Genomic DNA, 14,536 nt, shown 5'->3' with positions numbered 1-14,536 from the left:
CTCTCTCTGTGTGGAGAGACGGAAACATGGCTGAGAAGGAGACCCGAGGGGACGACTAGGGCAGGGGCGCGTGCTCCACTGTGAGGAAGGAGTCTGGGCAGAAGGCATGCCTGTCCTGGGCCCCTGAGCCCAAGGGGAAAGCAGCTCCTTGGCCACATGTCCCTGGTTCAGACATGTGCTTGCCACCAGGACCATAACCTGAACACACAGAAGTAGCTCCCTAAAGGAACGGGTCGTCAGATAAGATCTTCCTCCAGGATGTGGAAGCATTCGCGGTGTCCGGGCTGGCTGGGGAAGGAGTGAGATAAGTCCCCCACAGCTCTCCATCCCAGTGCACAGGCAGTGTGCAGGGATCCTGTCGCCTCTCCTCTCCTGTGGGGAAGGCACTGGCCTAGTCCCCTAGTCCGCCTGAGCACCAGAGCAAAAGGCCAAGTGTTGCCTATACCGGGAGATGGTAGTGTGCATAGAGTGCCATCCTAGGCCACGCATGCTGCTGCAGGTTGTGGCTATGTCTGCTTAGTTCGGCCTGGCAGGTTGAACCCAGGGCGCCAACATAGAGCCAATGAAAGCAAGGCCCAAGAGGCACCAGCTCTCCCCCAGATTTTCTTCCCTGATGCGAAAGAGCGAACACCCAAAGCCTTCCTGAGGAAGCAGCGGCGAAGTGCGGTTCGCGCCAAGCCCAAAGCCTCTGCGTGCGCAAGGCAGTCTCTCTGAAATCAGAGTCGGTTCTGCGGGCTGCTGTTGCTGCTTGCCTAAACCTAGTGTTCACAGCACAGTGGGAGAAACCCGCATAGAGCAAATGCCTCTTTGTTCCTGCATCCCCTCTGCGAAAGCACAGCATTCACTGGGAAATCAGTGTCGGTTCTGGGGGATGCTGATGCTGCTTGCCTGAACATAGTCTCTGGAGCATCGTGGGAGAAACCTGTATGGAGCGAAATCATCTTAGCCCGGGCATCCCCTCTGCCTGGGAGTGAAGCGTGGTTAAGCCCGTGGAAAGAGCCTTAAGGAAAGGGACACGTCTGTGACTGCACTCCCCACTAGCATGTCTGGGGAAGGCACAGCACGCCGCCCCGGGAGAAGAGAAGGAGCCATTGGCTTTGCAGTCGGGAAACAGTTGTGAAGCAGGAGAGCCTGGCATGGCAGGAACAGGGGGCGGATGGCAAGGCAAGTGTCACCACAGTCCTTGATGACACTTTTGAGTCAAGGCTCATCTACTCTACAGATGAGACTACTCTGTAAACTTTGTAAAGGCAACATGTTTAAAGGCAACATCATGAAAGAATGTTTGGTGGATTGCTTTGGTTTTCTATTCATGGTATCAGATGAGTTTAAGGGAGCATAATCCAATAAAAAATTTAAACTTAATTTTAAAATATAAGAAAAAAATTTTTTAATATCTTTGCTTTTGTGGTTCCTGCAAATGAAACTGCAAGAAATGGCTGAGAACATTTTCTTTTTTTCTGTTTGTTTTTCTTCAATTTGGACCTCCTCCTTAGATCTCTGAACTAAGAATGCTTACACAGACTCTGTAGTGCAGAAAGGAAAAAATATCATATTATAAAATATTCTATTCCTATCCTTTTGTATACCCAGAGCAATAACTTAATATATGTGCTGACAAAGGAGCACACCAGAGCAATAAGTTAAATGAAGATTGTATGGGGAAGACAAAACAATTATTCCATAAATTGAGTGGGTTTTGAATGGGACATGAAGGGCGGATTTGTGAGTTAGGAAAAAAAAAAATATATATAAAGACTTAATGAAGGTTTAATTAAAGCATAACAACTATGCTGTATTACTGAAATATATTAAAATGATGATATGGAAATACCTTGACTATTACTTAATATCTCACAGAGTAACATCAAATCACCTATTAATCCTTTCTACTAACAGCTGTTCTTCTGTTTCACTTTACATAACATGTGATGGATTGACATTTGTAGAAATAAGGGGGAAACATGGAAGAAAGTGAACAATTAGAAAGGATCAAAATACAGTAATAAACCAGGTAAATAACAAGTGAATATTTACTATAATGTAAATATATGCTGCCTCAATGCATGCACATTTATAAACTGAGAATTTTCAGGAGTGACAGCCAATGTAGAAAATCTAGATGGTGTTATAGAAAATTCCATAAAACCCTTTGTATTAGTTTAACAGCTTGGTATAATATTTAGAAACCAGACTGTGTAATTTCTTTGAGAAGTTAAACATAGAAAAACATGGCTGAAATAATGATAAACACTTAACATTTACTTAAATTTTTGTTTATTTTTATCCTTTAAAGCCCATATTGTGTTCATAATGTCCCAAGTATTTGTGGTTGTTAGAGAAAAGTAAATTTGAAAATTTCCATGGGGAGGGGAAATGGTATCTGTTTGTAAAACAAAACAAAACAAAACAAAACAAAGACACAGGGCACCTTTCCTATGGTTGTGAGCTGCCCTTCCCTTACTGCTCAATGCATTTTCATTAAAACCCACCTCACAGTCCATAGGCAGCCATCTGTGTTCACATCTTTAAGAAATTTTATCCTACAAGTCTTTCCTCATGACACTGTTGCCTATGACATAAATCAAACAGACATTCAACCTCTTGGAATGGAATCAGAAACCCACAAAGCTGACTGCTGTCAGGACTCATAAGGAAGGCAATTAATACATTTATTATTTAGGAGAGGAGTTGTTTGCTTTCCAAAAATCCATGCAGAGTTGGAATGTTATCCAGAGTGTATATCAAAGTAACGAAGCTAAAATGTCTTTTTATCTCAGGTTCACCCATTTGACAATCATTATATTTTCTCCTTGATCTCTGGTTTGGTCAGCTATGCTAGTGTCAGAACACTTAATTCATTCATTCAATCAACAAAGACCTATTGAGTACTAATTTTTTGTGGGTGGGATGAATAAGACAAATATCTGCCACAATGGAGCATATGATCTAGAGTTTAAAATTCATATTTGAATTACTTACATACCACCACATACATGAATTACATACTTACCACCACAAATGTAAACAACACTTTTAAAATTGAAAAAGAATTAGATGATTAGATGATAATGATGTTAAGGAGAAGACCTTAATATTAAAAGAAATAAAATTGATGTGTCTATTAGTAGAAATAAAAAATGGTCATATATCAACTAAAGTAAAATTTAGGGGTCCCTGGGTGACTCAATCGGTTCAGCAGCTGCCTTTGGCTCAGGTTGTGATCCCAGGGTCCTGGGATTAAGACCTGCATCGGGCTCACTGCTGGGTAATAAGCCTGCCTCTCGATCTTCCTCTGCATGCCACTCTGCCAACTTGAGCTCTCTCTCTCTCTCTCTGTCAAATAAACAAAATCTTTAAAAATAGATATCTATAAAGTAACACTTACTGAAGATTTGGGGACGGTGATGTAATCAAGATGACATCATGGATGCATGGATGGCTCCTTATTTATTGCTAAAGGTAAATGTATAGTCAAAATCAGATTCTCCAATACTGTAATGGTGATATAGAAATCATTTACTAATCTAGTTTAAAAGTTAAAAAACAAGCTTATTAAAAATATCTATAACTGCAATCATTTTTTATTAAAAGTACAATATAAAAATGATCAAAATGTAAAAACATCAATAACCTCTTGTTATAGAAGTATAAATTTTCTGTACACTATTGAAGTTCAGTTGTTTTCAACATATAATGGAATGTTATAACTAACATATTTTATATAACCTTAATGGTAAATATAAAAAAATATGTAGTAGATACACAAAAGATTTTGATAAAGAAGTTAAAACGTACTGCCACAAAAAGTCATCAGATTACAAAGAGAACAATACAGGAAATAAAAAGCAGAGCATCTACAAAAGAGCAAACAATTAACAGAGAAACAAAAGAGATAAGCACTCGGGAAAGAAAAAAATTTAAAAAAAGGGAGGGGAAGACAAGCCATAATACACTTAACTATAAGTAACAAACTGATTGTTTCTGGAGGGGAGATGGGCAGGGGAATGGGCTAAGTCAGTAATAATTATTAGGAGGTCACTTGTGATGAGCATTGAATGTTATATGTAAATGGCAAATTACTAAATTCTACTCCTGAAACTAATATTACACTATATATTAACTAAAATTTAAATAAATCAGGAAATATAAAAAGAATCAAAGGCAATAGTTAAGTCTTTATGTATAAATAATTACTTTAACTGTAAGTGAATGGAATCATCCAGTTGGAAATCATAGAAAGGCTAGAATAGATTTAAAAAACAAACAAAAAACACAAGATCCAACAATATGTTGCATATAAAAGAATCACTATAGCTTTAAGGACACACATGGGCAGAGAGTAAAGGGATGGAAAAAGATATTCCAAGCTAATGATAACAAAAGAAAACAAGGGTAGCAATAACTATAACAGACAAAATAGGGTTTATATAAGCTAAAAATCACCACAGTCATTATACAATAAGAAAAGTGTCATCAATTCATCCATACAGTAACTGTAAATATCATGTACCTAATATTGAGCCCCATAAATATATAAAACAAATACTAACAAAACAAAAAGGAGAAATAAATAGCAATACAATAGTATCTGGGGACAATAATACCCCACTCTTACATATGGATAGATCATCCAGACAGAAAATCAATAAGAAAATAGTGAATTTAAACACTGCCTGGACACCTGGGTGGCTCAGTCAGTTAAGCCTTTGCCTTTGGCTCAGGTCGTGATCCCAGGGTCCTGAGATAGAATCCCACATTGGGCTCCCAGTTCAGGAGGGAATCTTCTCCCTCTGTCTCTGCCCTTACCCCTTGCTCATTCTCTCCGCCCTGCTCTCTCTCAACCAAACAAACAAACAAAACAAAACAAACAAACAAACAAGAACTATGTCAAATGAAACTAATATATTTACAGGATATTCCATCCAATAGTATCATAATAAATATTCTTCTCAAACACACGTGGAAAATTGTCTAGGATAGATCACATTTTAAACCACAAAACAAGAGTCCCCCCAAAATCAATAATATCGAAAGCATATCGAGTATATTTCCAGCCAAAATAATATGAAGCTAGAAATCAATACAGAAGGAAATTTGGAAAATTTAAAAATACACAGACATACACATTTTTAAACAAACAAAAAATCAAAAAAAGAAGACAAAGTGGGAATAAAAATACATCTTGAGGAAAATAAAAAAATATATACCAAAAAATTATGAGAAGCAGCAAAGCAGTTATAAAAGGAAATTTTATAGCTATAAATGTATTAAAAAAAGATTTCAAATAAAGAACAATATAACAGCTCAAAAAAAGTACAGAAAGAACAAAGTAAACTTAAAAGCAGCAAAAGCAATGAAAAAAATAAAAATTAGGGCAGAAATAAATGAAATATAGAATTACAAAATTAGAAAGTTTTTTAAAATGGTAAATAAAATTAGACTTGGTAATGATAAATAAAAAAAGACAGCTAGACTAACTCAGAAAAAAGAGAGAAGACTCAATAAAATCAGAAATGTAAAAGGAGACATTATAACAGATACCACAGAAATATAAAAGATAACAGACAGTTAAATGCCAGCAAATCAAAAGCCTAGAGGAAATGGACAAATTCCTAGGCACATACAACCTATCAAGACTGAATCATAAGGACATAAAAAATGTGAACAGACCAATTAGGAATAAGGAGATTGAATCCGTAATAAAAACCTTCTAACAAATAAAAGTCCAGAATCAGATGATGTCCACAGTGAATTCTACCAAACATTTTAAGAAGAAATAATACAAACACTTGTAAAACCCTTCCCAAAAGTTGAAGTGGTTGAAATACTCCGAGGCACTTTACAAATCAGCAACAAAAAGAACTACTGGATCATATCCCTGATAAATAAAAAATGTAAAAATTCTCTACAAAATGCTACAAAACTGAATTCACCAGCACATATCAGTAAATGTGATGCATTATATTAATAGAATGATCAATGAAATCTCATATGATCAATTCAATATATGCAGAAAAGGCATTTGGCAAAATTCAACACCCTTTCATAATAAAAATACTCACCAAACTGGGTACAGAAAGAATACACATCAATACAATGAAAACCACATATTCCGTGGAAGGATTCAAATTGGCCGAGAAGTAGCAGGCTGAGACGACATCAGGTAGCAGGAGATCAGTAGATAGCTTATCTAACCATTGCAAACACCTACAAGTCCAATGGGAGATCAAAGAGAAGGAGAGCAACAATTCTAGAAAGAGAAAATTGATCACTTTCTGAAAGGTAGAACCGGCGGAAAAGTGAACCCAAAGAAAGGGAAGGTAGACTGCGGGGGGAGGGACCAGCTCCCGGCAAGCTGTGGAGCAATGGAGCACAAAATCAGGACTTTTTAAATTTGATCCACTGAAGGATATCACCCCAGAGGCTAAATCAGAGTGAAGCCCAAGTGGGGTCAGCATAGCCCCAGGTCCCTCAGGGTCACAGAAGGACCAGGGGTATCTGAATGTCACAGAATTCACAGGTATTAGAGTGGGGAAGCCGGCTACAGAGACAAAGCTGAGGAGTGAGCTCTCAACCCAGGGTTACTTTGAACCAGGAATAGGCAGGGTGAGCTTGGAACATGGCCAAGGGCCAGGGAGACAGGAGTAATTGAGCCCTTTTCTGCAAGCACGGCCAGAGGCCAGGGAGATGAGAATGACCAAGGACATTTCTCCAAGTGCGAATGACAGAGTGCTTTTCTCCAAGCATGGCCAGAGGCCGGGAAGATGGGTGTGATTAAGCACTTTTCTTTGAGGGTGCATTGAGGAGTGGGGCCCTGAGTTGTCCACTCCTCTGGGCCGGATTGTGAGACCGCCATTATCATTCCATCATCCAGAACTCTACGGAAAGCCTTCAGGGAACAAAAGTTCACGGATTACTTAGCCCTACCCTAGGTAAGGGCAGGATAAACCCATTCGGGCAAAGACACTTGAGAATCAATACAAAAGGCTCCTTCCCCAGAAGACCAACAAGAAACCCAGCCAAGATCAACTTCACTTACTAAGGAGAACAGTGGAATTCCAGAGGAGGAGAAAGCAAAACAAGGAATTCATGGCTTTCTCCCAATGATTCTTTAGTCTTGCAGTTATATATTTTTTCTTTTTTCTTCTGCTACTTTTTTTTAACTTTTACCCATTTGTCTTTCAATGATTTTTTAACGAGTTTATTTTTTAAATAGCTTACAAAAAAATAAACTATTTTGAACCTTCATTACTATAGTCATATTTTATCCTCCATTGTATCTAACTATATATTTTTTTACACATAGGGTTTTTTCTTCTAAATAATTTGGGGTATAACTTCTCCTAATAGATCAAAATATACCCTAAATCTAGCTCCAAGATTGTTCTAGTGTCCAGCCTGAGCAAATTCTCTCCAGTTTATTTTTCTTTATAGTCCCAACCAACTTGCTCTATCAACTTATTTTTTAGAAGTTAATTTTTTTAACTCATTTTTATAGGTTCATTCCATCCCATCATTGTGCCTACCCTTATATGTTTTTCATCCTTTAAAATCCTGGGAGGTAGTTTCTTCTAAGAGACCAAAATACTCCCAAAATTAAGTGAATGACCCTGTTCTAGTCACAAGTCTAGTATATATATAATTTTTTTTCTTTGGTAATATTTTTTCCTTGTTTTCTTTTTTTTTAACCTTTTTTTTCCCTAGAACTTCTTTTTTATCCCCTTTCGTTCTCCCACAACTTGGGGTCTCTTCCAATTTGGTTAAAGAACATTTTCCTGGGGTCTTTGCCACCCTTTTAGCATTTTATTTGCTCCTTTATATATTCTTATCTGCTCAAAATGACAAGGTGGTAAAACTCATCACAAGAAAAAGAACAAGAGGCAGTACCAAAGGCTAGGGACCTAATCAAAACAGACATTGGTAATATGACAGAACTAGAGTTCAGAATGACAACTCTCAGGGTTCTATCTGGGCTCGAAAACGGCATGGAAGATATTAGAGAAACCCTCTCCAGAGAGATAAAAGCCCTTTCTAGAGAAATAAAAGAACTAAAATCTAACCAAGTTGAAATCAAAAGAGCTATTAATGAGGTGCAATAAAAAATGGAAGTTCTTACTGCTAGGATAAATGAGGCAAAAGAATTAGTGATACAGAAGACCAAATGATGGAGAATAAAAAGCTGAGCAAAAGAGAGACAAACAAATACTGGACCATGAGGAGAGAATTTGAGAGATAAGTGAGACCATAAGACGACAAAACATTAGAATAATTGGGATGCCAGAAGAAGAAGAAAGAGAGAGGGGAGCAGAAGGTATATTGGAGAGAATTTTTGTAGAGAATTTCCCTAATATGGCAAAGGGAACAAACATCAAAATCCAGGAGATGCAAAGAATGACCCTCAAAATCAATAAAAATAGGTCCACACCCCGTAACCTGATAGTAAAATTTACAACTGTTAACGACAAAGAGAAAACCCTGAAAGCAGCCTGGGAGAAGAACTGTACAACAGTAAAAACATTTGATTGGCAGCAGACATATCCACAGAGACCTGGCAGGCCAGAAAGACCTGGCATGATAACTTCAGAGTGTTAAGTGAGTAAAACATGCAGCCAAGAATACTATATACAGCTAGGCTATCATTGAAAATAGAAGGAGAGATTAAAAAGCTACCAGGACAAACAAAAGCTGAAAGAATTTGCAAACACCAAACCAACTCTAAAGGAAATATTGAAAGGAGTCCTCTAAGCAAAGAGAGAGCCTAAAAGTAGTAGATCAGAAAGGAACAGAAACAATATACAGTAACAGTCATATTATAGGCAATACAATGCCACTAAATTCATATCTCTCAATAGTTACCCTGAATGTAAATGGCCTAAAGGCACCAATCAAAAGACACAGGGTATCAGAATGGATAAAAAGCAAAACCCGTCAATATGCTGCCCAAGAAACTCATCATAGACCCGAAGACACCCCCAGATTTAAAGAGAGGGGGTGGAAAACAATGTACCATGCTAATGGCCATCAGAAGAAAGCTGGGGTATCAATCCTTATATCAGATCAATTAGATTTTAAGCCAAAGACTATAATAAGAGATGAGGAAGGACACATTATCATACTCAAAGGGTCTGTCCAACAAGAAGACCTAACAATTTTAAATATCTATGTCCTTAACATGGGAGCAGCCAACTAAATAAACCAATTAATAACAAAATCAAAGAAACACATCGACAATAATAAAATAATAGTAGGGGAATTTAACACTCCCCTCATTGAAATGGACAGATCATCCAAGCAACAGATCAACAAGGAAAAAGGCCTTAAATGACACACTGGACAAGATGGACATCACAGGTATATTCAACACATTCCATCCCAAAATAACAGATACACATTCTTCTCTAGTGCACATGGAACATTCTCCAGAATAGACCACATCCTGGGTCATGAATCAGATCTCAACCATTATCAAAAGATTGGGATCATCCCCTGCATATTCTCAGACCACAATGCTCTGAAACTAGAACTCAATCACAAGAGGAAATTTGGAAAGAACACAAATACATGGAGACTAAACCGCATCCTTCTAAAAAATGAATTGGTCAACCAGGAAATTAAAGAAGAATTGAAAAAATTCATGGAAACAAATGATAATGAAAACAAAAGTGTTCAAAATCTGTGGGATACAGCAAAGGCAGTCCTGAGAGGAAAATATAAAGCTGTACAAGCCTTTCTCAAGAAATAAGAAAGATCTCAAATACACAACATAACCCTACTCCTAAAGGAGTTGCATAAAGAACAACAAAGAAAGCCTAAACCCAGCAGGAGAAGAGGAATAATAAAGATCATGGCAGAAATCAATGAAATAGAAACAAAAAAAAAACCACCAACAACAACAACAAAAAAAAAAACAATAGGACAAATCAACAAAACTAGGAGGTGGTTCTTTGAAAGAATTAATAATATTGATAAACCCCTTTCCAGACTTATCAAAAAGAAAAGAGAAAGGACTCAAATAAATAAAATCATGATTGAAAGAAGATAGATCACAACCAACATCAAAGAAATACAAACACTTATAAGAACATACTATGAGCAACTCTACGCCAACAAATTCAACAATCTGGAAGAAATAGGTACATTCCTAGAGACATATAAACTACCACAACTGAACCAGGAAGAAATAGAAAACCTGAACAGACACATAACCAGTACGGAGATTGAAACAGTCATCAAAAATCTCCAAACAAACAAAAGCCCCGGGCCAGATGGCTTCCCAGGGGAATTCTACCAAACATTTAAAGAAGAATTAATTCCTATTCTCCTGAAACTGTTCCCAAAAAATAGAAATGGAAGGAAAATTTCCAAACTCTTTTTTTCTGAGGCCAGCATCACCTTGAACCCAAAACCAGACAAGGATCCCATCAAAAAAGAGAACTACAGACCAATATCCTTGATGAACACAGATGCAAAAATTCTCACCAAAATACTAGCCAATCGGATTCAATAGTACATTAAATGGATTATTCACCACGACCAAGTGGGAATTATTCCAGGGCTACAAGGTTGGTTCAACTTCTGCAAATCAATCAATGTGATACAACACATTAATAAAAGAAAGAACAAGAGCCATCTGATACTCTCCATAGATGCTGAAAAAGCATTTGACAAAGTGCAGTATCCCTTCCTGATTAAAACTCTTCAAAGTGTAGGGATAGAAGGCACATATTATCAATATTATCAAAGCCATCTATGAAAAACCCACTGTAAATACCATTCTCAATGGAGAAAAACTGAATACTTTTCCGCTGAGGTCAGGAACACAGCAGGGATGTCCGTTATCATGACACTGCTATTCAAAATCGTACTAGAAGTCCTAGCCTCAGCAATCAGACAACAAAAAGAAATTAAAGGCATGGAAATTTTGCCAAATTGGCAAAAGAGAATTCAAACTATCACTGTTTGCAGATGATATGATACTGTATGTGGAAAACTTAAATGACTCCACTCAAAATCTGCTCTAACTTGTATAGGAATTCTGTAAAGTGTCAGGATATAAAATCAATGCACAGAAATTGGTTGCATTTTTTTTATACCAATAAGACAGAAGAAATAGAAATTAAGGAGTGAATCCCATTTACAGTTGCACCCAAAACCCTAAGATACCTAGGTATAAACCTAACCAAAGAGACAAAGAATCTATACTCAGAAAACTCTAAAGCACTCATGAAAAAAATCGAAGAAGACACAAAGAAATGGAAAAATGTTCCATGCTCCTGTATTGGAAGAACAAATATTGTGAAAATGTCTATGCTACCTAAAGCAATCTACACATTTAATGCAATCCCTATCAAAATCCCATCCTTTTTTTTTTTTTAAAGAAATGGGGCAAATAATCCTAAAATTTATATGGAACCAGAAAATATCTCGAGTAGCCAGAGGAATATTGAAAAAGAAAGCCAAGGTTGTTGGCATCACAATTCCAGACTTCAAGCTCTATTACAAAGTTGTCATCATCAAGATAGTAGGGAACTGTCACAAAAACAGACATAGATCAATGTAACAGAATAGAGAGCCCAGAAATACACCCTCAACTCTATGGTCAACTAATCTTCAACAAAACAGGAAGGAATGTCCAATGGAGAAAAGACAGCCTCTTCAACAAAAGGTGTTGGGAAAATGGAACAGCCACATGCAGAAAAATGAAATTGGACCATTTCCTTACACCATACATGAAAATAGACTGGAAATGGATGAAGAAGCATAATGTGAGAAAGGAATCCATCAAAATCCTTGAGGAGAGAACAGGTAGCAACCTCTTTGACCTCAGCAGCAGCAACTTCTTCCTAGGAACATCGCCAAAGGCAAGGGTAGCAAGGGCAAAAATGAACTATTGGGATTTCATCAGATCAAAAAGCTTTTGCACAGCAAAGGAAACAGTTAACAAAGCCAAAAGATAACTGTCAGAATGGGAGAAGATATTTACAAATGACATACCAGATAAAGGGCCAGTATCCCAAATCTATAAAGAGCTTATCAAACTCAGCACCCTCAGAACAAATAATCCAATGAAGAAATGGACAGAAGACATGAACAGACATTTCTGCAAAGAATAAATCCAAATGGCCAACAGACACATGAAAATATGCTCCACATCACTCGGCATCAGGGAAATACTAATCAAAACCACAATAAGATACCACCTCACACCTTTCAGAATGGCTAAAATGAACAAGTCAGTCAATGGCAGATGCTGGCGAGGATGTGGAGAAAGGGGAACCCTCCTACACTGTACGTGGGAATGCAAGCTGGTGCAACCACTCTGGAAAACAGCGTGGAGGTTCCTCAAAAAGCTGAAAATAGAACTACCCTATGACCCAGTGATTGTATTACTGGGTATATACCCTAAATATACAAACGTGGCATTCTGAAGGGGGACATGCACCCAAATGTTTATAGCAGCAATGTCCACAATAGTTAAACTATGGAAAGAACCTAAGCGTCCTTCCACAGATGAATCAATAAATAAGATGTGGTATATATGTACAATGGAATACTATGCAGCCAGCAAAAGAAATGAAATCTTGCTATTTGTGATGACGTGGATGGAACTAGAGGGTATTATGCTTGGCGAAATAAACCAATCTGAGAAAGACAACTATCATATGATCTCCCTGATACGATGAAGTGGAGATGCAACATAGGCAGTTTGGGGGGTACGAAAAGAAAAATAAAAGAAGATGGGATTGGGAGGGACACAAACCATAAAACACTGAATCTCACAAAACAGACTGAGGGCTGCTGGGGGGAGGTGTGTTGGGAGAGGAGGGTGGGGGTATGGACATTGGGGAGGGTATGTGCTATGGTGAGTGCTGTGAAATGTGTAAACCTGGTGATTCACAGACCTGTACTCCTAGGGATAAAAACACATTATATGTTTATAAAAAATTTTAAAAAATCAATTAAAAAACACATTTTGCAAGCCCAGAGCTAATCTCATATTCAATCAAAAAAGTTTGAAAGTTTTCACCTTAAAGATCAGAAACAAGACAAGTGTGTCCACTTTCACTACTCTCATTTGACATAGTACTGGATGTCCTAGCCAGAGAAACAAGGAGCACAAAGAAATAAAAGACTCCAAAAAAAAAAAAGGAGAAATAAAATTTTCCTTTTTTGGATAACATGAACTTACATGTAAAAAAATCCTAAAAACGTCACAAAAATATTTGAATAAACAAATTTAGTAAAGCTGCCAAATACAAGATCAATATATAAAAGACAAGAATTTTGTTTTGTTTTGTTTTGTTTTTAATGTGGAATGCTTCCCAGTTTTTCATGTCATCCTTGTTCAGTGATCACGCTAATCTTCTCTGCATCATTCCAATTTTAGTATATGTGCTGCCAAAGTAAGCACAAGACAGGAGCATTTTTACACTCTAATGATGAAAAACAATCTAATTCACAATAGCATCAAAAATAATAAAATACTTAGGAAAAGTTTTAACTAAGAAGATGAAAGATCTGTACCCCATAAACTATGACATTGATAAAGAAATTGAAGGAGATACAAATGGAAAGATAGCCCATATTTATGAACGGTAAGAATTAACATTGTTAAAATGTCCATACTACCGGAAACCATCTGTAAATTCTATTCCTATCAAAAATCCAAAGTTAGGGGCGCCTGGGTGGCTCAGTGGGTTAAGCCGCTGCCTTCGGCTCAGGTCATGATCCCAGGGTCCTGGGATCGTGCCCTGCATCAGGCTCTCTGCTCAGCAGGGAGCCTGCTTCCTCCTCTCTCTCTGCCTGCCTCTCTGCCTGCTTGTCATCTCTCTCTGTCAAATAAATAAATAAAAAATCTTTTTAAAAAAATCCAATATTATTTTTTGACAGAAGTAAGTAAAGAATCCTAAAATTTATATGAGACCATAAAAGACAACAAATAATCAAAGCAGTTCTGAGAAAGAATGAAGAAGAGAAATTACACTTCTTGATTTGAAATTATACTACAAAGCCCTCAAGCTCAAAACAATAAAGTATACTGGCATAAAAACAGACCAATAAACAAGTAGAACAGAATTGAGAGTCCAGAAATAAATCCTTTCATGCAGTCACCTAATATTTGACAGGGGCCAACATATGTAATGGGTAAGGATAGTCTGTTCAATGGATGATATTTAAAACTGAATAGTCACATAAAACAGTATGAAACTGGAGCCTTATATCACTCATAAACCTTAACTTGAAATAGATTAAAGACTTAAATGTGATGCATGAAACTAAATTTCCTAAAGGAAAATATAGGAAAAATTCTCCTTGACATTGGTCTTGCCAATAGTTTTTTGGATACCAGACCAAAAACACAAGTAAAAAACCAAAAATAAATAAATGGTATTACATCAAACTAAAGTTTCTGAATTGCCGAAAAAGAGAGACAGAGAGAGAGAGAATAAAAACACAATCCACAGAATGGAAGAAAATACTTAGAAATCTTATATCTGAAAAGAGGTTAATAACCAACAGATACAAATAGAAA

The 14,536-nt window shown here is 37.1% G+C and overlaps 1 non-coding gene across 1 annotated transcript; it reads right to left on the bottom strand.

The window, feature by feature from the left end:
- Positions 1 to 13,307: 13,307 nt before the first annotated feature.
- Positions 13,308 to 13,414, bottom strand: LOC131822312 (U6 spliceosomal RNA). The gene has a single exon (XR_009350190.1). It is a non-coding gene; the product is annotated as a U6 spliceosomal RNA (small nuclear RNA).
- Between the last annotated feature and the right edge of the window lie 1,122 nt (positions 13,415 to 14,536).

Source organism: Mustela lutreola, chromosome X, assembly GCF_030435805.1.
Source record: "Mustela lutreola isolate mMusLut2 chromosome X, mMusLut2.pri, whole genome shotgun sequence".
Classification (NCBI taxonomy): domain Eukaryota; kingdom Metazoa; phylum Chordata; class Mammalia; order Carnivora; family Mustelidae; genus Mustela; species Mustela lutreola.
The sequence above is the reverse complement of the archived record's forward strand: the minus strand, read 5'-3'. Positions and strand labels throughout refer to the sequence as shown.